The sequence below is a fragment of the Myotis yumanensis genome, unplaced genomic scaffold (genome assembly GCF_028538775.1).
Source record: "Myotis yumanensis isolate MYYU_CA2020_CCGP unplaced genomic scaffold, mMyoYum1.0.hap1 SCAF_13, whole genome shotgun sequence".
Lineage (NCBI taxonomy): Eukaryota > Metazoa > Chordata > Mammalia > Chiroptera > Vespertilionidae > Myotis > Myotis yumanensis.
Genome location: NW_027223764.1, coordinates 32,757,089 through 32,774,120, shown reverse-complemented (window position 1 = coordinate 32,774,120; position 17,032 = coordinate 32,757,089). Strand labels below are relative to the sequence as shown.

The window sequence follows — 17,032 nt, the reverse complement described above, 5'->3', positions numbered from 1 at the left end:
CACTGAATAACAACTTCCCTCCTCCTCGAACTTCCAACCCCTGGCAAGTTCTACTTTCTGTTTCCAAGAGTTGCACTATTTAGATACCTCATGCATGTGGAATCATGCAGTACCTGTCTTTTTGTGATGGTCTATTTCACTTTTCGCTTAGTATAATGTCCTGAAAGTTCATCTGTGTTGAGGCACATGAAAACACTTCCTTCTTTTTAGGGTTAAATAACATCCCGTTGTATGTATACACCGCATTTTCTTTCTCATTTATCTACTCATGGACATTTAGGCGGCTTCCACCTCTTGCCTATTACGAATAATGCTGCAATAAACATGGGAGTGCAGATATTTCTTCGAGATACTGTTTTCAATACTTTTGGATATATATCCCAAAGTAGGATTGCTTGGTCATGTAATTCCATTGTTATTTTTTAAAGGAACCTTCATACTGTTTTCCATAGCAACTGCATCATTTTATATTCCCACCAACAGTGCACAAGCATTCCAATTTCTCCACATTCTCGCCAACTCTTATTTTCTGGTGTTTTGATAATGACTATCCTAACAGATGTGAGGTAATATCTCATAGTGTTTTTGAATTGCATTTCTCTAATGATCATTTTATGTTGAGCATCTATTCATATATTTGTTGGCCATTTTTATATATTTTCTTTGAAGAAATGTTTTGTCAAGTCCTTTGCCCATTTTTAATTATATTGTTTTTTTGTTCTTGAGTTGCAGTTCATTATACGTTAAGTAATTATATAATTACTTATCAGATATATAACTTGCAAACATTTTCTCCTATTTTGTAGGTTGTCCTTTCAGTCTGTTCACGCAGTTTTTAAGTTTGATGCGTCCCATTTGTCTACTTCTGCTTGTGGTGCTATGCTTTTGGTGCTATATCCAAGATATTATAATGGCCAAACCCAGTGTTATAAAGTTTTTCCCCTATGTTTCTTATAGAAATTTTCTAGTTTCAGGTCTTACATTTAGGTCTTTAACCTATTTTGAGTTCATTTTTTTATATGGTGTAGGGTAGGTCAGAGCACAACTTAATTCTTTTGCATGTGAGTATCCAGTTTTCCCAACACCATTTTGTTGAAGAGACTATTCTTTCCCCATTGGGAAGCCTTGACTTCTGTCAGAGATCATTTGACTATATAGGGGAAAGTTTACTTCTGGTTCTCTACTGTGTTCCATTGTGGGGGGTTTTGTTGTTGTTATTTATTGATTGATTGATTGGTTGGTCATCTTTATTGTTGAAAGTATTACCTATGTACCCTTTTCCCCGCTTTCCATTGTCCTAAGCATCTGTCTTCATGCCTGTACCAAACTGTTTTGATTATTGTAGCTTTGTTATGTTTTAAAGTCAGACCTCAAACTCTGTTCTTTCTCACTGTCCGGGGTCCTTTGAAATTCAATATTAATTTTAGAATAGTTTATTTCTATTTCTGCCCAAAAAAAATGACATTGGTATTTTGATAGGCTTTGCATTGACTGTGTAGATCATTTTGGGTAGTCTAATAAAATTAAAACTTCCAATTCATGAATACATGGTATCTTTCCATTTATTTGTGTCTTAATTTCTTTCAGCAATATTTTGTAGTTCTCATTATGCTGTTTTTTTTGACTCCTTAGTTTATTTCTAAGTATTTTATTCTTTTTTGATGCTACTATAAACAGAATTGTTTTCTTAATTTCCTTTTCAAGTTGGTCACTACTAATGTATAGAAACACAACTGATTTTTGCATGTTGATTTTGTATCCTGCAACTTTTCTGGATTCATTTATTAGCTCTGACAGTTTTTTGTGGAATCTTCCTATATGCAAGACCATGTCATCTGCAAACAGAGATAGTTTTACCTCATCCTTTTTTTTAATATTTGGATTGATTTATAAAGAGAAAGAAGGGAGTGGGAGAAAGAAAAACATCAATGTGAGAGTGGAACATTGATGGGCTGCCTTCTTGCATGCCTCCCCTCCACCCCCACCCCCACCACCAGGGATCAAGCCCGTAAGCTGGGCGTGTGCCCTGATCAGGAATCAAACCAACAACTTTTTGGTACATGGGCTGACACTCAACCAACTGAGCCACACCTGCCAGGGCTATTTCATTCTTTCTTATTTGTTTTGTGTGTGTGTATGTTTTTTTTCTTTTTTTTCCTGATTATTCTGGCTAGGACTTTCAGAACTACGTTGAACAGAAGTGGTGAGAGTGAACATCCTTGTCTAGTTCCTGATCTTAGGGGGAAAGATTTTAGTTTTTCACCACTGAGTGATGTTGGCTGTGGGCTTTGTATGTATGGCCTTTGTTACACTGAGATAAGCTCCTTCTCGTCCCTGTTTGTTGAATGTTTTTATTACGAAAGAATCTTGAATATTGTCAAATGCACTTTCTTCGTCAATTGAAAAATGATCATGTGAATTTTTTCTTTCTGTTAATGTGGTGTATTACAATGATTGATTTTATGTTGAACCATTTTTGCATTTCAAGAATAAGTCCCACTTAGGCATGATGTATTAGTATAATTGTCTTAATGTGTCGTTAATTTTGGTTTCCTAGTTTTTGTTGATAATTTCTGTAGTTTTCTTTTCTTGTAGTATCTTTGGCTTTGGCATCAAAATAATGAAATCATCCAAAATAAATGTGAAAGCATTCCCTCCTCAATATTTTGAAGGAGTCTGAGAAGAACTGGTGTCAATTCTTCTTCACATGTTTAGTACCATTCTCCAGGGAAGTCGTCTAGTTCTGGGCTTTTCTTTGTTGGGAAGTTTTTGAATAGTGATTCAATCTTCTTATTAGTTACAGCTCTGTTCAGATTTCTTATTTACTTTTGAGTCACTCTAGAACAGCGGTTCTCAACCTGTGGGTCGCGACCCCTTTGGGGGTCGAACGACCCTTTCATAGGGGTCGCCTAAGACCATCGGAAAATACATATATAATTACATATTGTTTTTGTGAATAATCACTATGCTTCAATTATGTTCAATTTGTAACAATGAAATTGGAGGTCACCAACAACATGAGGAACTGTATTAAAGGGTCACGGCATTAGGAATGTTGAGAACCACTGCTCTAGAAATTTCTCCATTTCTTCTTGGCAGTCTTTTATAATCTTTTTTTATTTCTGTGGCATCACTAGTAATGTCTCCTCTTTCATCTCTGATATTTGAGTCTTCTCATAAGTTTGAAAGCTAATAAATCATGCAGAACTTCTATCAAATTCAAATCCATTTTTACAATATTTTGTTGCTCAAACCCACTCGTTCTGACTTGATCAAAATATTTTTTATAGATAATGCATTCCAAATGTCCATTCACTAATAGTAAATATATTTATTTTTGAAGACAATATTTCTGTTTAGGTATGGCTACCAGCAATATTTTAGTAAATTATAGATCCCTGCAAAAAATTAAAATTCTAGCCCAGCTGGCATGGCTCAGTGGTTGAGTATCGACCTGGGTTGTGGGCTAGATCCCCAGTGTGGGACGTGCAAGAGGCAGCCAATCAATGATCTCTCTCATCATTGATGTTTATCTCTCTCCCTCTCCCTTCCTCCCTGAAATCAATAAAAATATCTTTTAAAAAATTAAAATTCTATATAATCTTGAGTTTCCTATTCCCATATAAAAATATTTAAGAAAAGCACTCACCCTGGGCTAAAATAACCATGTCTTTATATGAATCCTCCTGCAACACTTACTAAGCATATATTTTTCCTTGCTTTTTAATTAAATCATCCTAATGAAGCAATGTAAAAGATAATAAAGTCTTACCAAAATACTGACTTCACTTTGAGTGGCATTTCAAAAGCCCAGAATATGATAAAGGGATCAACTCAAAATATAGGTAATATAAGCTTTAATAGTCTTCTGTACAAGGTATGGAAAATACTGTTGGTTTTAAATAACCAGCAAGCAATTAAAACAATTCTGAAAATAATTACAATTTGGACACAGAAATGTCTTTTTATTTATTACCTACAAGCCTGGTGCACGGATTCATGCACCAGTGGGGTCCCTCAGCCTGGCCTGCGGGGATCAGGCCAAAACCAACTCTCTGGCATTCCCCGAAGGGTCCCGGATTCCGAGGGCAGTTCTCAGGTGACGTACCCCAGAATCGGGCTCCCTCCTCTCTGGTTCCTGAGAACAGCAGCTGTCAAGTCACTGCAGCTTGGTAGCTCCTGAGTTGAGCATCTGCCCCCTGGTGGTCAATGCACATCATAGCTACCGGTCGGAGCACCTGCCCCCTGGTGGTCATTGTGTGTCATAGTTACCAGTCAGACGGTCTGTCAGACAGTCGCTTAGGCTTTTATATATATAAATTTTAGTCCTCACTCAAGGATGTTTTTATTGATTTTTAGAGACCAAGAAAGAGGGAAACATTGATCGGTTGCCTCCTGTACACAACGTGACTGGGAATCGAACCCACAACCTAGGTATGTGCCCTGACCAGAAAGCAAACTCACAACCTTTTGGTGTACCGGACGATGCTCCAACCAACTGAGCCACCTAGTCAGGTCCATAGGAATGTCTTCTAAATTGAGATATTAATCTAATGAACATGACTACGTTTCCCTACTATGTTTCTCTAGTGCAGTGGTTCTCAACCTTCTGGCCCTTTAAATACAGTTCCTCATGTTGTGACCCAACCATAAAATTATTTTCGTTGCTACTTCATAACTGTCATGTTGCTACTGTTATGAATCATAATGTAAATATCTGATATGCAGGATGGTCTTAGGCGACCCCTGTGAAAGGGTCGTTCGACCGCCAAAGGGGTCGCGACCCACAGGTTGAGAACCGCTGCTCTAGTGGTTTAGATGACCAATATAAATCCTGGCACATGAAGCTTGATAACTGGACATGCTGGCAAAGGGAAAGGAAACTGTGACAAGAAGATGCTACTCTAGGAAGCATACAATCTCCTTTGTTCATCTAACACAGTCTGTCAACACCAACAGGTCTCAATTATGATTTACACTGTCATCCCTGCTCAATTACTGAAGAAAACCTTAAATTAGCTAACATCTAGGCCACAGAATACAGTGCACTGCAAATCTTACTGCCAAGATGCCAGAAAACAGAGCTTGTAGTTAGCTCTCTTGTGAGTACTTGCTCCGCCAAAGCCAAGACACTCCAACTGTCCTCATTCTACCACCTTCCCTATCTGCCATGAATGTTCATGTGTATGGCACAAAATAAGACAAATTCCTTCCAAAACTACTCATGTATGTAGAGCTGAGTCAGCTTCCAACACTGCATGCCAAATACTATTGGGCTGCTGTTGTAACTGTGCCAAAGACTCAGAATACCGGAGCTGGCAGGGATTTTAGGGACAACTAATCCAAAATCCTGAGAGGTTAAATGACTTGTCCAAGGTGACGGTGTCAATAGCCAAACAGTCATGAATTCAAGTCACCTGACTCCCAGTTACCCATCTCACTGAGGATTGGACTATTTCAATTAAACCTGTAATACCGTAATGAGTATCCTGGTGAATTATCTCTTATCTGAAATGTTTTAAAAATCATATTTAAACAAGTATCCAGAGATGTGTTATTATAAGAATAAGACAATCCAGTGTCTGCAAGTAAATAACATTTAAAATTAGATTAACCTTGATAAATTTCAATTTATAAAACTAACCCAGATTGGACACCAATAAAAATTATTCAACATTAATCTCACTTAAATTAAGTGTTACATATCCTTATTCAGAGTACAACATTCTACATAGCCCCTAGCCCAGTGATGGCGAACCTTTTGAGCTCGGCGTGTCAGCATTTTAAAAAACCCTAACTTAACTCTGGTGCCGTGTCACATATAGAAATTTTTTGATATTTGCAACCATAGTAAAACAAAGATTTATATTTTTGATATTTATTTTATATATTTAAATGCCATTTAACAAAGAAAAATCAACCAAAAATATGAGTTCGCGTGTCACCTCTGACACGCGTGTCATGGTTCGCCATCACTGCCCTAGCCTGAGGGGAAAGACTACCTCACATGTGGACAATTACTCTGCCTTACTTACGTAAGGGAGAACTATTTGGTGTTTCTTAAGGCCAAGCACATGCCCTAGGCTTTAAAGTTCCCATGGAGTCCACCAGCTCAAAATAGGACAGTTTTTAATCCCGATCCATCATGGAACTTTTATTCTGTACACAGTGTGGCTATTCTCACAGCACTGGGCTAGATGCTGGAGAGGAATAGGAGATGAATTTGAAACACAGGCCATGTAACAGGACACCAATTATGAGTCAACTTTATAGGCATTATCACATAATCTTCATGATAACCCTAGGATAGTAGTATTATTATCCCCACTTCACAAAGGGAAAAAAAAATGGAGAAAATTTAGCCAAAGTTAGGAGGAGGTGGAACTTTGAAATGTCAGCATTCTCACAGAGAAGGCTAAACCACCTCCGTGCCTACCACCACATTTCTAACTGGAGAAGCACAGTAATCTACTCTGCAGCACAGTTTATCATCCCAGATTCAGATTTGACATCTCCATACTACATAAGAGTTTCAACTCTGCAATACCCTAAGAGGAAAACTAGCGTCTACATTCACTCAGAATTCTAAAAAGATATCCAAACCCCGTTTAAAGGGTTTACAGCTTTTTTGTTTGTTTGTTTTGTTTTGTTTTTTGTCTGTAAAACACAAACCCAACAGCATCTGTGTCTCATGGGCTGGTGCACGAGAGGCCGAGATGACAGAACAGGCACAAAGAAGTGGAACCGTGTCTCACACACAATAAGTGCTCAATTCAAGTCAGCCACTGCTTTCAAAAACACCACCGTTCTCCAGTAACCATATTCCTCAAAACAGAGTTCCAAAGGAGAGAAAAGCTACACAATTCATTTCCACTATAAGGTGGTCTACAACTGAAAAAAAGTTTTGGCTAACTATACTATGACTCAATCATAAAATTTTAATTCTGAAAACTGCCTAGAAATACAAAAACATGTAACATATTAGGTTAAAATATGTATTTCTAAGTAGTTGTTGAATACAAAACAGTAGTTAAGGCTACAAGAGTAGCTCCATAAACTCTATGTAAATAGTCAAGGACTAGATTTCAAGGCAGAAAAAAAAAAAATGAGAATAGCTGTTAGGATGGTCAAATTACTGATGATTGTTTTTCTTTTTAAAAGTTTCCCTCATCAAAGATATAAGATGGTGGCCGGGTAGGTAGAAGGTATAGCTGTTAGGATGGTCAAATTACTGATGATTGTTTTTCTTTTTAAAAGTTTCCCTCATCAAAGATATAAGATGGTGGCCGGGTAGGTAGAAGGTACACTCACCCCCTACCAAAACCAAGCTGGAATTACAAGTTAATTACAGAACAATCAACCAGAATAACAAACAGAAGACTAGCTGAAGAGAATCTTGTAACCAAGGATTTACAGAAGATGCAGTGACCTGAAAGGGCTGGCCCCGACCCACGGGCAGCAGCTGAGATTAAGGAGGGATAGCTAAGCAGCAAAGGTTCCCCTTGAGAAGGGTGGGGTCTCAAGCCCAAGCTGGGCTCCGTAGCCCAGCGCACCAGAGCCAGGAAGACGCACACACGTAACAGTGGGCTGTGAGATTCAGTGCGGATTCTATCAGCCAGGGAGAGGCAGTACATGAGTGAATAAAAAAGCTGCAGTACACTGACACAATGGAATACTACTCGGCCATAAAAATGAAGGAAATCTTATCCTTTCTGATTATACATAGCTGGACCTGGAGAGTATTATGCTAAGTGAAATAAGCCAGTCAAAGAAAGGCAAGTACCATAAGATTTCACTTATATACGGAATCTAATGAACGAATTAAACTAACAAACAAAAAAGAAGCAGACTCATAGAGAACAGGTTGACAGCTGTCAGAGAGGAGGGGGTTGGGGGACTGGGTAAAAAAGGTAAAGGGATTGAGCAAAAAAAAAAAAAAAAAAAAAAAAAAAAAAAAAAAAAAAAAACCTCATAGACACAGAGAAAAGTATGGTGATTACCAGAAGGAAAGGGGGGGTGGGAAGGTATTAGAAGAGAGGAGAGGGGGTGATAAAAGGAGACTTGACTTGGGGTGGTGAACACACAATACAATATACAGATGATGTATTATAGCCTGTACACCTGAAACCCATATATTTTTATTAACCAATGTCACCAATAAATTCGATAAATAAATTTTAAAAAAATAAAAGTTCCTTCCACATTACTCTTTAAAGTTCTATAACAAACATTCGTGATTTTAAGTTATGTCATCATATACTAAGTAGGTGTCCATTTTACCTACCGTAAGGGGAATCTGTAAGAAAATCAGATGTATTTTGAGCCTGCTGTGCAGTAATAAAGACAATATATCCCTTCCACAGGGATACATCTGTGCCCTTCCCCCAAGTCTCTTACAACCAGCCACTCACAACAACAACATGCCAGTTACCAATTATGCTCCTAGACTAAAATGCTTCAAGATGATTTAATAACATGGAGAAAGTACTAGCATCAAGAGTAAAAGGAATCAGAGAATCTGAATTTCAATCTTCATCTAACTATCTAGCAACATTTCGCAAAGTGTCCACCTACAATAGACTCACACAAGATTCTTCTCAAAATCCAGATTCCTACTACCACTAACAACCCTCAGACCTACAAAACTGGACTCTGAGAGAGGCCCAGAGTTTGCCATTTTGCACAATCTCCTCAGGTGATGTTCAGGCACACAAATATTACAAACTATTGATACACAGACATTATTCAAACTTTCAGCAAAAGAAACAAACAGAACTCTAACTCTGAACTGGTAATTCAATTACTTCCTACTTTCTTACCACCACCAGCTCAAATAAACCAGGTTGTGGGAATCACAGGTACAAGGAAAAAATACCCTGCAAATTTGTTGTCTCTTCTACCTAACCTATCAACCTTCCCCAAAAATAAGCTGGCAAGCTTTATCAATAGCCTTAAAATGCCCAGGCCATTTGCCCCAAAAATCTCCACTGGTAAGAATGTTTCCTATGAGAATACTCAAGGATGCAAAAAAAAAAAGTTGTTAGTCAAAAGTGTTTGGGGCAGCAGCATTAATTTTCATTACCTGCCATTTCTTAAGTATGCGCACTGCATCTGGCCCTGGTGTGTGCTTTACATACAGTATTTCTCACCCTCACAACCTAGAAACTACTTTTACCCCCAATTTTAGGGATCAGAGGGCTGAGGCTCAGAGAAGTTATTAAAGTGAACCTGGGCCACACAACCAAGAAATGGCAGAGCCAGGATCTAGATCTCAGGTAGGAGAAGTACAAACATTAGACTCTCCCCACCGCCTAGCCACCTAAGAATGTTTACAAAATGTTGTACTGTTTAAGCAAAGTATGACATGTCAAAAGGGAATATTATACAACCACTAAAACCATGTTCTTCAAGAATCTTTCATAAAGATTCTTGAAGTGCATGTCAAAACCAGCAAAATCTCTGACTCAAAATTCTTCTGCGTGTCAACCCTAATTTTTTGAGAACATGTTACGCCTACTTGATATCTCTTAAGGTGTACGTATGTGAAGAACCTTGAAGAAATAATAAAATTCATTCGAGCGACAAAAACACAGTATATGATGATGACAAATGCATTTATTTTTTAATGTATACATGTACACTGATAGTCCGACAGAAAACTTTATGGCTCCGTTTGATATTATCAGTGGGACTTTTGCTGCTGCATCACTGATGACAGAGATTTTACATCAGGTTTATATTTCGTGACCTTCAGAGATATGCACAAGCTACTGCTTTCAACCGTCAGGCTACGCCTATTACGAGACTTACCAAAATTCATCACTGAGAACAAAGATTCACAAGCGTATGTGGATGAAACCAAAACACTGGTCGGATCTAGGAAGGCAGGGAGAGTTAAGGCAGAGGCATAGAAATTGCTCTTCCCCTCTCTCGTCGATCCATGTCTATGGTCTTTAAGATAACTTGTTATGTAAAATTATTTATTTCTCTAAGATGCACCTACAATGAATTTATCTGAAAAATAAAAAAGTCAATATTAAGAAAAAAATTGTAAACGGAAGATTATAAGAGAGGGTTTCGCGTGCCAGCAAAAGTTACTGGCGTGCCATGTTTGGCATGTGTGCCAAGGGTTGCCCACCCCTGTCCTATGTTTACGCATCTCCCTATACATAAGCTATAGTTAAGTTCTAGATCAACTCAACATGCAGACTAATATGTGGTTTTTGTATTCACTATGACAAAGAAACTACTTTGTAGCTAGAAAGTGATCATATTATTTTTATATGCCAGTATCTTTTTTTTTTAATATATCTTATTGATTTTTTACAGAGAGGAAGGGAGAGGGATAGAGAGTTAGAAACATCGATTCAGCTGCCTCCTGCACACTCCCTACTGGGGATGTGCCCGCAACCAAGGTACATGCCCTTGACCGGAATCAAACCTGGGACCCTTCAGTCCGCAGGCCGACACTCTATCCACTGAGCCAAACTGGTTAGGGCTATATGCCAGTATCTTAAATGGGAGTGGGATTTAATACTTGTTGCAAACATAAGTACTTTTATCGCCTATAATCATCAGTCACTTAATAGGGAGGAAATGGATTCATAACATCTACATAATGTTTGTATCGATGGTTTGTGCATTTTAGATATCACCCTAAATGCTAGCACTACAAGGATTAAAAATCAAATGTGGTGGCTTTTGCAACTTAACAAGGGTTTCTTGCCAAGATGATTCCCACACATTGCAGAAGCCATTATTAACTAGTATTAAAAACGTGCCTCATCTCCATTAGTTTATTAATAGACATTTTACATAAAAGAATCTACATGGTCACTATTATCCCATGCGTTTTTTAAGAACTATAATTTAGAATAAACCCAGGATGAGCCAATTGTTATATTTAATTGTAATGGTCATTCTGGACCATTTCTAATAGCAAAACATGGCACACATTTGATGATAATTCTACTATCAAGCTGCCTCCAAATTGACTTCATCTTCTGATCAAATTCTGACTTTGTTAGCCAAATTATACTTCAGTGAAGAATCTACGAAAAAACCAAAGGACAGAACCTGAATTACACTGAATCTGCGAATTCTAAAAGCAAATTGTGATGGGTGGTGGGGTGAGAATGGAAGAGGGAGGGGTGGAAGAATACTGTAGAGTAATGGAAGGTAAAAATGGGCATTTGTATTGTGTAATTTTCAATGAAAAAAAGCATTTGCTGTGGAGAAAATGGTGGAGGGGAAAATAAAAAGACACTTACAGAACTCAGTGGCCCTAGGTCAGTGATGGCGAACCTATGACACGCGTGTCAGAGGTGACACGCAAAGTCATTTTTTGGTTGATTTTTCTTTGTTAAATGGCATTTAAATATATAAAATAAATATCAAAAATATAAGTCTTTGTTTTACTATGGTTGCCAATATCAAAAAATTTCTATATGTGACATGGCACCAGAGTTAATTTAGGGTTTTTCAAAATGCTGACATGCCGAGCTCAAAAGGTTTGCCATCACTGCCCTAGGTCCTATTTGTAAAAGGGGTAACACGATGAGAACAGCTTTATATGATCAAAGGTGTTTTTTCTCTGGGATTGAGATTTACTCCTCGATTATGAAAAAAGAAAAAAAGAAAGCAATCTGCCCATTTATATTACCAAATAATCTAAATTCCAAGGGATTAACAATACAGGCCTAAATCTCCAATACAGGTAAGCTTTTGCTTCTGTTACACCTTGGAATTTTTGTCACAATGCCCTCTGCTCTGCCCATGTAGGAAAAGAATGGTTTGGATCACCCAGCATCCATTTGGACACCCTTCTTTCTTGCCTACTTCTAGAGAACCTGGAAGAGAAGTTACATTCCCAGAATCTCTTGCAGCGAAGAGTGGCCAAGAAAATACAGACGGAAGTTCCAGGACAGAGAACACTTTATCACATAAATAGCCAAAATCTTGAACAGAAAACAACTTTTGTTCCCCTCTCCTTCCCTGCACAGACCACAGGGCAAATCAAGGCACAGCACAGCCAGACTACAAGAATGAGGCCAAAGGCCACAGGCTCGGGACAGCAGTGGCAAGAAGGGCATTTGCTGTGGGGCCTGGACCGCTTGGCCTCAGGCGCTTTGTTAGTTGAAGAAAATAACCCCAGCTTGTTTAAGCCACCGTGTGTTGGGTTTTCTGTTCATCGCAGCCAAATACATTCCTGCCTGTTAAACTCACTGATATGGCAAACCTTCCAGTGTTTTAACTCATCAATGATCAACTAAACCGAAACCCCCCAAGTCTTCACAGAGATACGATTTACTGAGAGTGCAAGCAGTCACTGAGCGTGCTTAATCCTCACTTTGTCCTCACAGGTCTCCAGAGAGGCGACCTAGGACCCCCAGCCAAGACAGTCTGATGGCAGTTTCTGAGCTCATTACTGCCAAGCTACAGTCTCGGGTGGTTTTTGTTGGTTTTTTTGTTTTGTTTTGTTTTTTCATTTAGATTGCCAAGTAATCTTAACCTTCAGTTCTGCTCTCTGACTCAACTATAACTGTCCTAACGAATTTTCAAATAGGAGGAAGTCTTTCACTAAAAAATAAATCAACTCTTCCCCTAGCAGCAGTCGCCAACCGGGGGTCCTCGGATCGCTGGTGGTCCGCGAGGTCCAAAAGGCTGGCGACCGCTGCAAAGAAAAGGATTACTATGCAGTTTAAAACACAAAACAAAACAAACCTGACAAGCATTTCTTTCTAATGTTTGGAAGCCTTTACCCATCATATGGCACAGTGTGGCTATTGCACTAACGTTTAATAATAAGCACCATGTGCCCGGCACTGGGCTAAGGGTTTCACATGCATCGTCTCTCATTCAATGCTCACAGTATCCCCAGAAGAGGACACTACTGTTGTCCCCACCTTACGAGTGAGCAAACAGAACACGTTAGCCTGGGCACAGCGTTTTCTTTGAAAACGTCTTTCTAGACACCACTGAATGACAAGGTCAGAGACACAAAATATTAGAAGGGAAATTCACTGATTTTGCTGATAAGTCTTTCATAAAAATATCAGAAGTGACTGGCTCAGGACAGTTCAAAGAAAGAAATATACTCAAGGCAGGAACAATCATAACTAAAGGGGGTATAAAGCCTTCCCATCCTGAGAAAAGTCTAAAATTCCACACTCGTATTTAATATACTTTTACTCAGTAAGTACTCAACCATCTTTACGAGGGACACTGTGAGCTAATGGGAAAAGGCCAATAATAATGTTTTGAGAGCTGTGAATGTCCATTTTATCATAAGACTACTTAATTCATGTTCCAATAGGTTTGATTTTCATTTTCAATATAAGAATGTGAATTTTATGAACTATGGTTGATAATGAATATGGTTATTATTAATGTATTCAGCACTTTCTATGTGGCCAGCACTGTGATGTTTTACATACATCTTTATTCTCTTATCACAACTACCTAAGGATGCAGGCACTATTATCAACACCTCCTTTTAGAAAGGAGTCTGCAGGTGATGAATTCTCCCTAGCTCCCTATTACAAGGTAATGCCCAGCCCTGGTTAATTTGGTTCAGTGGTTAGTGTCAGCCTTTGAACCAAAGGGTCATGGGTTCGATTGTGATCAAGGGTACACATCTGGGTCCCTAGTTGGGGCAGAGGGAACCAATTGATGGGTCTCTCTCACATTAATGTCACTCTCTCTCTCTTCCTCCTTCTACTCTCTAAAAAAAAAAAATCAATGAAAAAAAATCCTCAGGTGAGAAATAACAAAATAATAATAAAAAAATAAAAAAATGAAAGGTAACACCAAGATTCAAATCCTGGTCTGGCCCATAGCCCTGTGTTTTTAACCACTAAGCTTCATAAAGTAATTTGTTCTTGTTGTGTATTGGCATTAATCAAACATTAGCTAGAAAACTATATTAAGCTTACTTTTTATTTATATTCATTTCCAGTACTCCCCATTTTCATTTCTTTTTGCTTATTTCTCCCTACTCCCAGCAGAACACCTGAGAGCATTCACCAAATCATATGACAATCTTCACTGAAGTTTGTCAAATTAAAGAGATAACTGCTGCTCTACTTCCAATCAACGTGTGATAGGCTGTCTTAGTGGCTAGTTCAAGCAGCAGAAAATGACCCCAGTTGTGCCTGTTATTATAAAAATGCAACATGGTTTTTAAAGTCATTAACAGCAATATCCAAAAAGCCCAGCAGATGTCAACCTCAATTCATGAAAACAGAACATTTCCCCCCTTTTAACATTTCCTTCTTCCTATGATGAAACTCAAGGGATTCAGAACTTTGAAAATTCCTGGGCTTCTGAATTTGATGTAGGAATTTTTCATTGTACTGTACATATACAAGTTTTTTCAACATAAAAAGAAAAGCATAACTCTAAGATGTAAACAACCACCGAAAATGAAAAAGAAGAGTTAAAATATACAAAGTCCATTTTGCCTCTCAGGACTCTGGCAAGCTAAGACTATTTCTGACTCTTGACCCATTTATTTTCTACCTCTCCCACACTTCCCCCTAAACCTCTCCTCCCTCTTTACATATCAAAACTCTCATTTTAACTAACTTAAACGAATTAGCACTATGATCTCACATAGAGCATAAAATCTAAATTTTGAAGAGCAATATTAAATAAATTAAAAACAATTTTTCTTTATCCTTAAACAATGCTGTCCATGGTATCTATCCCAATACTGAACATACCCATCAAAAGCCTTAACTAAACTTGAAAATAAGTTCCCATTTACAAAACTGTTGAAGATGATAAATTTTATTACTCATTTAGGTTTGAACAAAAATGTTCAATACTCTGTATGGCTATTCCAAGGTAGTTATTAAGCAAAATAAAAAGAAGAAGAAAAGAAACACTAGTGATTTTTCTCTGGTAGTTTTATGTGTATCAAATCTGTGGGAATTCAATGATCATTCAAGAATACTATTTCATTTCTTTGACCACTACTCCACTGCCCATATTTTAACCTCACTGAATTTTTGGTCCATTGCGTAGAAGAATTTCTCTACTAATAAAAATACAGCCCATTAAAGATTAACTTGCCCCCAGGACACTCTGTCTGGAAACAAATTCCAAGCATTACAATCACCAATTTGCACTATGTAGACTTAAAAACAGATAATCTTATTTATCCTGATTTAAATTGGAAACCTGCACATAGTTTAAGGCAAGTGTGAAAAGAAAAATGGCAAATCCAAATTCACAATAATCAGAAACCAACCAAATGCAGACTTTACTTGACACTTTTCAAATGAAAAGTGCTACCTTGGTATCTATTCTAATTCCTACAATTACGAAATTGCAAAATTCTTTTGGGCCCATTATTTAGGTATATATGTCAGAAATTGTGATTGGCACTAGAAATCTTTTGAATCTATATTGTAATATGTATTATTAATAATAATAAAACAACTGATATATATTAAGTTCTTATCATTTATCAAACAGTGTGACCAGCTTTAGCTTATTGGGCATGATCTCTTTTAATTCTTAAAATCCTAAAGGTAAGTTACTAATTTCAGTCCCATTTTACAGATGAGCAAACTGAAATAGAGGCCTAGGAACTGTCCCAATGCCCCATAGGGATTTATTTGAACCTTGGTCTGTGTGATTCCAGCGCCTACACGTACTATAATCACCTGGTATAAAGCAGTAAGGCACATGATTATGTTTGGTTCCGAAAACTGGTCTTGTTCCTTCAAACTTGGTGGTTCTATGTAATGTGACACTAGAAACCATGCATCACAAAACGCTTTGGTACACTATGCACTGGTTCCACTGTCAAACATGTTCAAAATTTACTTTCTTCGATGGCTTAATTCACTTACTGGTAATTTTGGAAAGTTAAAGCACTATGTTCAATCATTCGAAAATTCTTTGGGGTTAAAATGTGAATATTTTATTACATACTGGGTGGTTAACTCTGTTAAGATTTTCTGTAAAAAAAAAACAAAAAAACAAAAAAAGTATCACTGCAAAGCAATACTAAACCATCTCATGACAGAATACCAGTATTAAAGGGGAGAGCCTTTGAATAAACAATTTCTAAAAGCCTCACCTATATTTCATTTTTCTCTAAATGAAAATTAATTGTTTCAAAAAAGCAATCCACTTCTAAAGCTTAGGTTATGCATGAGGGCTTCCTGGACGCTAGCATCGCTGTCGTTATTTGTATGTGCACAGGTAAAAACAGGTAAGGAAGACGTAGTATTATTAGAAGAGCCACCATCACTCCGAATTCATGCACAAAACAAATTGGAAACTTGTTGAACAGGAGGGTATGTGGTCTATCAGTTAAATCCAAACAATCATACAACAATATTTTTTCTGAATAAGTGTAACATTTTGTTTTATAACCAGAAACTAGGTCAAAAAAATTCATAAGACAAACGAAATAACTAAGATGGGTTATCGAAATGCAACTGGGGCTTTAATTTCCAGATCTACTTTGCGATATTCTCATTTGAATAGTTCATCGCAGTAGTAACTCTCCTAGAGTCACATAATTTAAGGGGGAGAAAGAGAGGAAGAGAGAGAGAAATGACAAGCACTAGGGATGTTTATCAATAAAAATAAGCAGCAAGGGAGATGAATTTGTAGCTCATCCAAAAACGTCTGCCAAACACTCCTGCTATTTGTTTCCACCAAGTTATTGTTTTGGAAAACATGTTGTTCTCTCTTAAAATAACCTGCTTAAATGTTCTAAAAAGCCACTGCACTTCCAGAGGCTAAATAGCTCCCATATTGCGATGCATTGACTGATAAAGTCAGAGTAAGTTATGCATAAAGCCACACACAAAAAAAGTTGGAAGGCTCCAATGCCCCCTTGTTATAAGGACACTAGCTACTGAATGAATCCACTACTCGCCCTGAGTGAAACTAAGGCCTGGTCCTTTACAGTATTGTATGACAGTCATTCAAAATGCCTATCACTCCACGTGAAGGAAATAAGCCACATCCATGGCTGCAGTTAAGCTAGTAATTACCATTTTAAGAAGGG

The 17,032-nt window shown here is 37.7% G+C and overlaps 1 protein-coding gene across 3 annotated transcripts in view; it reads right to left on the bottom strand.

Moving 5' to 3' along the window:
• Positions 1-17,032, bottom strand: part of BICC1 (BicC family RNA binding protein 1) — a 247,104-nt gene that overhangs the window by 228,930 nt on the left and 1,142 nt on the right. The gene's annotated exons all lie outside the window — the stretch shown is intronic.